Raw genomic sequence first — 9647 nt, 5'->3', positions numbered from 1 at the left:
GAAAGAGAGATGGAGTGTGGTTGTCAGGCCCAGAGGGCAGGACACATAGGCAGGCCAAGGGTCCAAAGCTGAGTCAACAGGACAGGAATATGTGCAGAATAGGGAGAAAAGAAAGGTGTTTGAGCAACTGAGGGGGTGAGGAATACCCTCCTCCATTCCTCCTTACTACCCTCCTCACATCCCTTTTCTCTCTTAAGGCCTTCTCATCTCCACTTTGCTGAACTGTGATGCCAAACTATGACTGCTAGTTTTGTCTGCAAAGCCAGTGCTTTTCTGCTGTTCCTTCTGTTTCAGATCATGGCCATCAGGAGAGTGGCCACAATCAGGCCATGAGTCCGAGTGCTCCAGAGGCTCTTTCTGCACAACTGGTTGTTCATTCATATTCTCATATTCAGTCTCTTTTCTCTCTCTCACTCCCTGTCTCTCATCCCCGCTGATTGTTCATTTAATCGCAATCTCCCTCCCTCCCTCCCTCCCTCCTTCCATGTGTCTGTCTCTGTGTGTGTGTGTGTGTGTGTGTGTGTGTCTTTCTCTCTCTCTCTCTCTCTCTCTCATACACACACACATACACACACACACTCACCACTATGTAATAGGTTTTTTCGTGTGTGTTGTGGGTATCTAGTATCTTCTCTGAGCTTTTTAAGGGCAGAGGCTGTCTTCATTTGCAGTAATTCCAGTCCGGGCTGAGGGCCTGGCATACACTGGTCACACAATGAATGTTTTGAGGGTTAATCAGCCTGGCGGCCAGATGGATGAATGAAAGGCACCAAAGTTTATCTTTTCTGAATAACTATCAGGATTTAATAACAGGATTTATTTTATTTTTTAACTAACATACAGTATATATCAGTCAGGATTAAAGCAGGAACAAGAAACCACACAGCAATTTGAACATGGATAGTTTAAGATAACAAATTATTAATTATAACAGATTAGCATGAAAAGGGATTGGCTAGTATTCTAAAGCACACAGGAATAGCAGATATCAGGAGCAAGGATCAATGATGGTAAAGGGCCGAGATTCCAGCCTTGCTGGAGAAGGCACTGCTATGGCTCACTCGATGGCAAATAAGTTGCTGTGGTTCCCCACTGGTGGAACTTGCTGGAAATATGTCCTCTAGGGTGCTGTGAAAAGCTATGTACAGGGAGATGTCTCATTCCACTACAGAACCACCCATATCTAAGGCCATCCCACCCTGAACAAGCCCGATCCCGAATGATCTTGGAAGCTAAGCAGGGTTGGGCTTGGTTAGTACTTGGATGGGAGACCACCAAGGAAGACCAGGTGCTATAGGTGTAAAAAATAAAAAATAAGGGATTGTAAGCTGACAAGATCCTTGTGATCTATGAGGTCAACCAAAGGTTGCCTTGCCTCAGGGGGGCGGGGGGGGAAAGAACCATGTAGTGTGGTTACCATGGGGATTTGATGGCCACTGGGTGTTGTTGGCAAAAGTAGGGCTGTGGAGAAACCACCCAAGCTGTAGGAAGCTGTGTGCACTGCAGGGGCTGGTCACTGGAGAAGCTACCCATGCAGCAAGAGCCAGGTGCTAGAGCAGCTGTATGTACTGTAAGAGCCTGCAGACCAAGCCCAGCAGAACCAGGAAGGCAAAACCCCTGTATGTCTCTCCATATTCTCTACTGACAAGGCTCAAAACTGTGGCAGCTGACAAAGTAAAAATATTTAAAGGGCCATGATCCAATGAAGGATGAGTTTGGAGCACAGAGACAATAAATGGATAACTGACACAGTAAAATTTATTCTTTTGGTGTATAGTTCTATGAATTTTAATACACATAAGGATTTGTGTGATCACTACCATGATTGGGATATAAAACAGTTCTGTCACCCCAAATAACTCCACCATTTTATAGTCATACCCTGTCCCTTCCCCTACCCCTTACCCCTGACAACCGCTGATCAGTTCTCTGTCACTAGTCTTTTCTGAGAATGTCATATAAATGGAACGATATCCTTTTAACACTGGTTTATTTCACTCAGTCTAAAGTTTTTGAGTCTTCCAAGTTGTTGACTGTATCAATAGTTTATTCCTCTTTATTACTGAGTATTCCATTGTATGGATATACCACAGTTTGCTTATCCATTCACTTGCTGAAGGACCTTTGGGTTGGTTTCACTTTGGGGGTAATTATGGCTAGAACTGCTATAAACCATTGTAACATAAGTTTTCATTTATTTAGGGTAAAGAGGGTAAATAAATTCATTTCTTCAGGAATGGAATTGTTGGGTCACATAGCAAATATATAAGAAAGTACAAAGTAGTTTCCAGAATGGCTATACCATTTTGCTTCTCCACCAGCAGTATATGAGAGTTCCAGTTGATCTGTCTCATCAGCACCTGATAGTATCAGCATTAAAAAATTTTTGCCATTTGATAGATGCGTCATGGTATTTGGTCACAGTTTTAAGTGCATTTCTCTAATGGCTGGTGACATTGAACATGTTTTTCATGTGCTTATTTGCCATCCTTACATTCTCTTTGGTGAAATGATTGATCAAGTTTTATGCTCATTTTTAAAATTGTGTTGTATGTTTTCTTATTGTTGAGTTTGCAAATTCTTTATATATTCTGGATACAAGTCCTTTAACATATGATTTGCAAATATCTCCCGGTCTATTGCTTGTCTTTTTCCTCTCTTAACTGTCTTTCACAGAGTAAAAGTTTTTAATTTTTATGTCCATTTTATCAATTATTTCTTTACGGATAATGCTTTTGGTGAAATATCTAAGAAGTCTGTCACCCTGGGTCACAAAAGTGTTCTCCTATATTTTCTTCTAAAAGTTGTAGTGTTACATTTTTATGTTTGGATCTGTGACTCATTTTGAGTTAATTATAAGGTATGAGGTTTAATCTGAGGTTCATTTTACAAGGTTAATTTTTTTCTTTTTGCATGTGTATGTTCAGTTGTTTCCAAGCTGTTTATTGAAAAGACTATCCTTCCTCTATTAAATTGTCTTTGTCACCTTTGTCAAAAGTTAATTGGCCATTCTCATGAGGGTCTATTTTTGGACTTTCTTCTGTCCATTGATATATATGTCTGTCCTTTTACCAATACCACATTATCTTTGTTTCTGTAGCTTTATAGTAAGTCTTAAAATCTGGCAGTGCCATTCTTCCAACTACATTTTAGTTTTTCAAAATTGTTTTAGTTTTACCTGCTCTAGTTCATTTGCCTTTTCATATAAATTTTATTTTTTTAATTCATTGGGGGCAACATTGAATAATAAAATCATATAGGTTTCAAGTGTACAGTTCAATAATACATCATATGTATATATATATGTACACACATATATATATACATATATATTGCATTGTGTTCACTACCCAAAGTTAAATATCTTTCCATCACCATATATTGACTCAACTTCCCTATAGGTACAAAAATGTCTTGAGATTTTGATTGGAATTATGTTAAACTTATAGATCGATTTGGAAAAATTTGCTATCTTTGTTGAGTATTAAAAATCCATAAACATGATGTCAACATTTTTTTTTAGATCTACTTTTGTCAGCATTTTATAGTTTTCAGGATATAGATTCTATACATGTTTCGTTAAATTTATACAAATTTATACAAATTTAAAATAATTGAAATCACGCAAAATATGTTTTTTGCCCAGTTCTTTGAATAAGTTCTTCATTTTGGAGCTATTATAACTGGGATCATTTTTTAAAATTTCACTTTGTAATTGTTCATTGCTAGTGTACAGGATTATTGATTTTTTGTGTGTTGATCTTGTATTCTGAAAACTTATGAAACTCAATGGTTCTAGGGGTCTTTTTGTATATTCCTTGGCATCTGCTACATAGACAGTCATGTCTTCTGTGAATAGAGTGTCTTTTCTTCCTTTCCAATCTGTATGCCTTTCATTTCCTTCTCTTGCCTTTTTGCACTGGCTAGAACTTCCACTACTATGTTGAATATGAATGGTGAGCTGATGTATGTACCTTGTTCCCAAGGTAAGCATACAGCCTTTCATTATTAAGTATGATGTTAGCTGTAGACCCTTGGTAGCTGCTCTTGATCAGGTTAATAAAGTTCTCTTTTATTTCTGTTTTGCAAATTTTTATGAATTGGTGTTGGATTTTGTCATATGCTTTTTGCATCAATTGATATAAACAGGTACTTTTTCTTTCGTCATAATGTGGTAGATTATATTGATTGATTTTTAAAATATTGTACAAGCCTTACATTTCTGGAATAACCCTATCCCTCCTTTGGCTATGGTATATAATTCTTTTTATATGTTGCTGAATTATAGTTGGTAATATTTTATTGATGATTTTTATGTCTATTTTCATTCGATCTGTGGAATATTGGTCTTTAGGGCTTTTCTCATGTTATCTTTGTCTGCTTTTGGTGCCAGTGTAATATAGACCTTAAAATGAATTGAGAAATGTTTTTTCTTTTCATTCCTGGAAGAGATCCTATAGAATCAGTATTATTCATTCTCTAAATGTTTGGTAGAATTTGCCATTGAAACAGTTTGGACCTGGAGAATTCTATTTGGGTTGGTTTTCAACTATGAATATAATTCTTTAGTAGTTAGAGGACTATTTAGATTATCTATTTCATTTTGGATGAGTTTTAGTGGTTTGTGAGTAATTGGTGCATTTGATCTAAGTTGCCAAATCAATATGTGTGGAGTTGTTTGTAGTATTCCCTTATTATACTCTCAGTTTCTGTGGAATCATTAGTTATGCTTTCTCTTTCATTCCTGATATTGATCATTTTTGCCTTATTTTATTCTTGATATGCTTGGCTAAAGGCTTATCAATTTTATTGATTTTTTTTAGTTTCTTAAAGTGGAAGCTTAGATTATTAATAGCAGACCTTTTCTAATATAAGTATTTGATGCTATCAATTTATCACTAAGGCTTTGCATTCTGCACATTTATATTGTATTTTCAGTTTTATTCAGTTTAGAATATTTTTCTAATTTCCTTTGAGGCTTTCTCTGACATTTAGAAGTGTATTGTTTAGTTTCCAAGTGTTTAGAGATTTTCCTGTTCTTTTTTTTACTTTCAAATCTACTTTTTTTTACTTTCAAATCTTTTTTTTACTTTTTTTTACTTTTTGTTTCCTTTTCTTTTTTTTACTTTCAAATCTAATTCCATGGTGGGCAAAAAACATATTTTGCGTGATTTCAATTATTTTAAATTTGTTAAGGTTTATTTTGTAACCCAGGGATGGCTTGTCTTGGGTCTGTGTACATTTGATAAGAAGATTCTGTTGTTGGGTGGAGTGCTCTCTAAATGTCAGTTATATCCATTGCCTGATGGTTTTGTTCAGTTCTGTATTTTGTTGATTTTCTGTCTACCAATTCTGTCAACTACTGGGAAAAGAGTGTTGAAGTCTCTGTCATTTTATCCATTTCTCTTTTCAGTTTAGTCAGTTTTCGCTTTGTGTATTTTGAAGCTCTGTTGAATACACATTTAGGATCATTTTATGTTCTTGGTCCTTTTATCATTGCGTTAGGTCCCTGTTTATCCCAGGTAATTTTCTTTGCTTCAAAGTCTACTTTGATTTTAATACAATCACTCCAACTTTGTTTTTAATGGTGTTTGCATTGTATATCTTTTTGTATCCTTTTACTTTTAACCTAGCTATATCATTGTATTTGAAGTGAGTTTCTTGTGGAAACATTTAATTGGATCATTTTTAAAAATTCCGTTGTGTCACTCTATATTTAGGCCATTTACATTTAATATAATTATTGATATGTGGAGGTTTATGTATGCATATTAATGCTTGTTTCTCCATTTTTCATTCCTTCATTTCTCCTCTCCTGCTCTCTTTTGGATTAGTTGAACTTTTAATCCATTTTAATTTATCTCTTACTGTCTTTGACTATATCTCTTTTTATAATTTTTTAACGGTTGCTGAGTCTTCTGCTTCAGTGTCTCTCTTAAAGCTGCAATAAAAGTGTCAGCCATGGTTGAGGTCTTGTCTGAATGCTCAACCATAGAAGATTCTACTTCCAAGTTCACAGATTATTGCCAGGACTTACTTCTTTTTATCCTGTTGTACTGAGAGCCTTAGTTTCTTGCTGACTGTTGGCCAGAGACTGCCCTGCATTACTTGCCATAAAGGCCTCTCCAGTATGGCTGCTTGTTTCATTAAGGTATGCAAGTCAAGAAGGCAGTAAAGAGAGTCTGTTAGTAATCCAGAAGTCACTGTCTTATGTAACATAATCACAGACGTGACATCTATTACCTTTGCCATATTCTGTTGGTCACAAAACCTGCCCATGCTCAGGGAGGAGATCAGTAGCACAAGGCAGGGGTAATTGGGAGCTATTTGAGACTGTCTGCCAGTTTGTTTGTTTTTTTCTTCTGAGAATGTCTTCTTTTCACTATCATTTCTGAAAGATATTTTCACTGGATATAGAATTCTGGGTTGATCATTCTTTTCATTCAACACTTTTAAAATGTTTTTTTATTTCCTTCTGGCATCCATGCTTTCTGATGAGTAATCTCCAATCATTCGAATTATTTTCCCTATACATAATGCCTCTTTTTGTCTCTGTTGCTTTCAAGATGTTTTTCTTTGTCTTTGGTTTTCTGCAGTTTGAATATGATATATCTGGTCATGGATTTCCTTGGGTTTATACTGTTTCTGTTTCACTCAGCTTTTTGATTTGTTTGTTTATGTCTAATACTAAATTTGGGAAATTTTCATCCATTATTCCTTCAGTTTTTTTTTTTTCTGCTTTACACTCTCTTCTCATTCTTGAGCTCTGAAGACATGAATGTTAGACATTTTGGTATTGAACCATAGGTCCCTCAGGTTCGTTCATATACAAAAACTATATTTTTCTCTGTTAATCAGATTGGATAATCTCTGTTGCTCTTCTGTCTTCAAGTATATTGATTTTCTTCTGTCATCTCCATTCTACTATTGAGCCCATACTGTGAGTTTTTTATTTCAGTTATTTTTTTTTAGTTCCAAATTTTCCATTTGCTTCTTAATATCTTTGTTGAGATCTCCTGGCTTGCTATCCTTTCAGAATCTTTTCCTTTACTAGTTGCAGCATTTTAAAATAGCTGCTTTTGTTAGGTAATTCCAACATCTGTGTCTTCTTGGCATAATTCTAAAAGGCATCTGTGATTGCCTTTTTTCACGTAAGTTGAGATTTTTATGGTTCTTCAAATGCTGAGTAATTTGAGATTATATCCTGGACAATTTGAATGTTATGTTGTGAAACTCTAGGTTTTGTTTGATCACAATGGAGAATGTTGATATTTGTGTTTCAGCAGGCAGTTGACCTGGTTAGAGTTCAGGTCACAAGCTCTGACCAGCTTTCAATGTAAGTTCAATTTTCAAAGTCTTTGCTGTGCTACTCAAGTCTGTTCCACAGGTACACTATCCAATGGCCTGTCCAGGATCTAGGCAGAGGTCCATCTTGTATTTAAGTTCTCGAATTCTTTAGGGTCAAAACTATGCATGTGCAGCTGGGGATGAATCCAGGAATTCCTGAACAACTTTAAACATTTCCTGTTCGCCTCGAGAATACTCACTGGCGGCACTTGCAGCTGCAGTGTTTACCCTGAGATAACTCACAGATTATAGTCCTAACCTTACTCTCAAAGTTTGCCATGAAATATCTCGTTTTTATTATTATTTTCACATTGCTCTAGTATATTGATAGTCTTTGGAAACAACTAACATCATTCTGTTTATAGCATTCTATTTTTAGTAGTGGCATTTTCATTTACAAAATATAGTAATTCTTGATCACTGAAAATGTCAAATCCTAGAAAATGTGGAATTCCTACACATGATGTTAAACGAATGCTGGCAGCGAGCTGCACCTTTTTTTTTTTTTTTTCCTTTTTTTTTTCTGAAACGGGAATGGTCCCTTTTCTGAGCTCCTCCTCCTCTGTGATCTCAACAGTATGTTTTGATTCTCCAAGGTCTCTTCCTTTTGGTCCTTTCACCAGAAAGCTTAGGCTTTATTTACCCTCTTTCTGCTGTACCGTTCCCATGACAACTCTCACATCTTGGGCCAAGGGGCAAAGGCAGGGTGGAAGAGTAAAAAAGGAGATTGCCTAGTCCCATCCTCTAAGGATCACATCTCCTCTGATTAGACCTAAAAATTCCTTTCCTTCAGAGTTTTAGACTTCTTCAGGCTCTTGCTGTCACTGCTGTCACTGCTGTCACTGCCACTATCAACACAAGATTGATTGTGGCCTGGAACATGTGAGAACAAGAAAGAGAATAAGAAAAATGGGGAATTTTCTCTATTTCCTCTGATCCAGAAGTAGAGAGCTCCTCCTGGAGCTCTGTTTGCACTGATGTTCACCTCTGCATTTGGGTTGCATAGAGACCTGTCTGAGGTATTCTGGGGGACAAGAAATGTGAAGTTCACTACTGATTTGGTCTTCTTTGAATGCTGGTCTTCTTCCCCAATCTGTTTGATATTATTTACTTTTCACATTCCTCGGATAGCTGCTTCGTGCAGTGCAACCAGGGTTTATAGTTGTATGCATTGGGAAAAGTGGGGAGGAATATGCTTACTCCAGTTTATCTACAACCAGAACCTGGTACAGTAGGATATTTATAACAAATACTTAATAACATTTGAGCGAACAAATGTGTGAGACATCAAACAGTTGGTCCTAACCTCTCTTATGAGCACCAAACCTAAATTTCTAATAATCTCCAGGCCTTTTGGGAGGAAGAGTGCTTAAATAATTGAATCAACATCTGCACACTTGGCATTTCCAACTATATGTCCTGTCTGTACATTCAGCATATCCAAACTGAACCCATTCCTCTTCCACCTAAGACAGACTTCTACTTTCAATTTCTCTGTTTGTCACCAGTTGTCCTTCTGCCATATATTAACTAATTGTCTTTTGCCCTCTCCCTTCAATGAGTTTCCCAGGCAAATAAGTTATTTTTTGTGTACTATTTCTCTTGTCAGTTCTCACTTTTCCACTCTCAGCCTTGCCACCCTACTTCGCACATCTAGGCCAATAGGATAGCTGCCCCAATCACAGGACAAGGCAGAACCATTGTTGGTATTAATAGAGACCAAAAAATGGGGAGTAATCAGGAAGGTGGGTTACAGCCAGGCTAGTCTGTTTGTAGGCAGATAGGGGATGGGAGCCCAGGGCAGAAGAGGGAGCCACTGTCCTTACCTCAGAGCCCAAGAGCTTATGAAAAACTTTCCTCACTTGGCACATTGAGACCCAGGCACATTAACTTATTAACACAACAGTAATTCCTGAGAATGGGGCATCTAGTAGGTGTGAGGGGCCAATTAGGCTTTATTGAGCTTGACCCTGAGCCTTCAGGGTTGCTTCTGAGCTGGTGCTGCCAATAGCCACCTAACTATTCTCCCTCCTCCCCCTATAATCTCTACTCTGGGCCAGTTGACTATCTCCCAAAGAGCAGCCCTGAGCCTGCCACCCCCTGCTCAGAAGCCTGGACTGACAGCTCTCCACTACATTCCAAGTTCAAGGCCCTCCACCATCATCTCCTCTTCTCTCCCACTCTTACCCTCTGCTCCAGCTCAACTGGGCTGTTCTCTTGGCCCTAAATATCCACTACACTATCTTTCCTCCATACCTTTGCTCATACCATTCTATCTTCCTGGAAGCGACCTCCCACCC

The 9647-nt window shown here is 37.4% G+C and overlaps 1 protein-coding gene and 1 pseudogene across 1 annotated transcript in view; both read left to right on the top strand.

Annotated features, from left to right (window-relative positions):
- TTC28 (tetratricopeptide repeat domain 28) overlaps positions 1-9647 on the top strand; it is a 624192-nt gene that overhangs the window by 567365 nt on the left and 47180 nt on the right.
- LOC112481045 lies at positions 1182-1300 on the top strand (annotated as a pseudogene).

Source organism: Pteropus alecto, unplaced genomic scaffold (genome assembly GCF_000325575.1).
Source record: "Pteropus alecto unplaced genomic scaffold, ASM32557v1 scaffold190, whole genome shotgun sequence".
Taxonomy (NCBI): Eukaryota; Metazoa; Chordata; class Mammalia; order Chiroptera; family Pteropodidae; genus Pteropus; species Pteropus alecto.
Note: the sequence above shows the minus strand (reverse complement) of the source record. Positions and strands in the feature narration are given on the sequence as shown.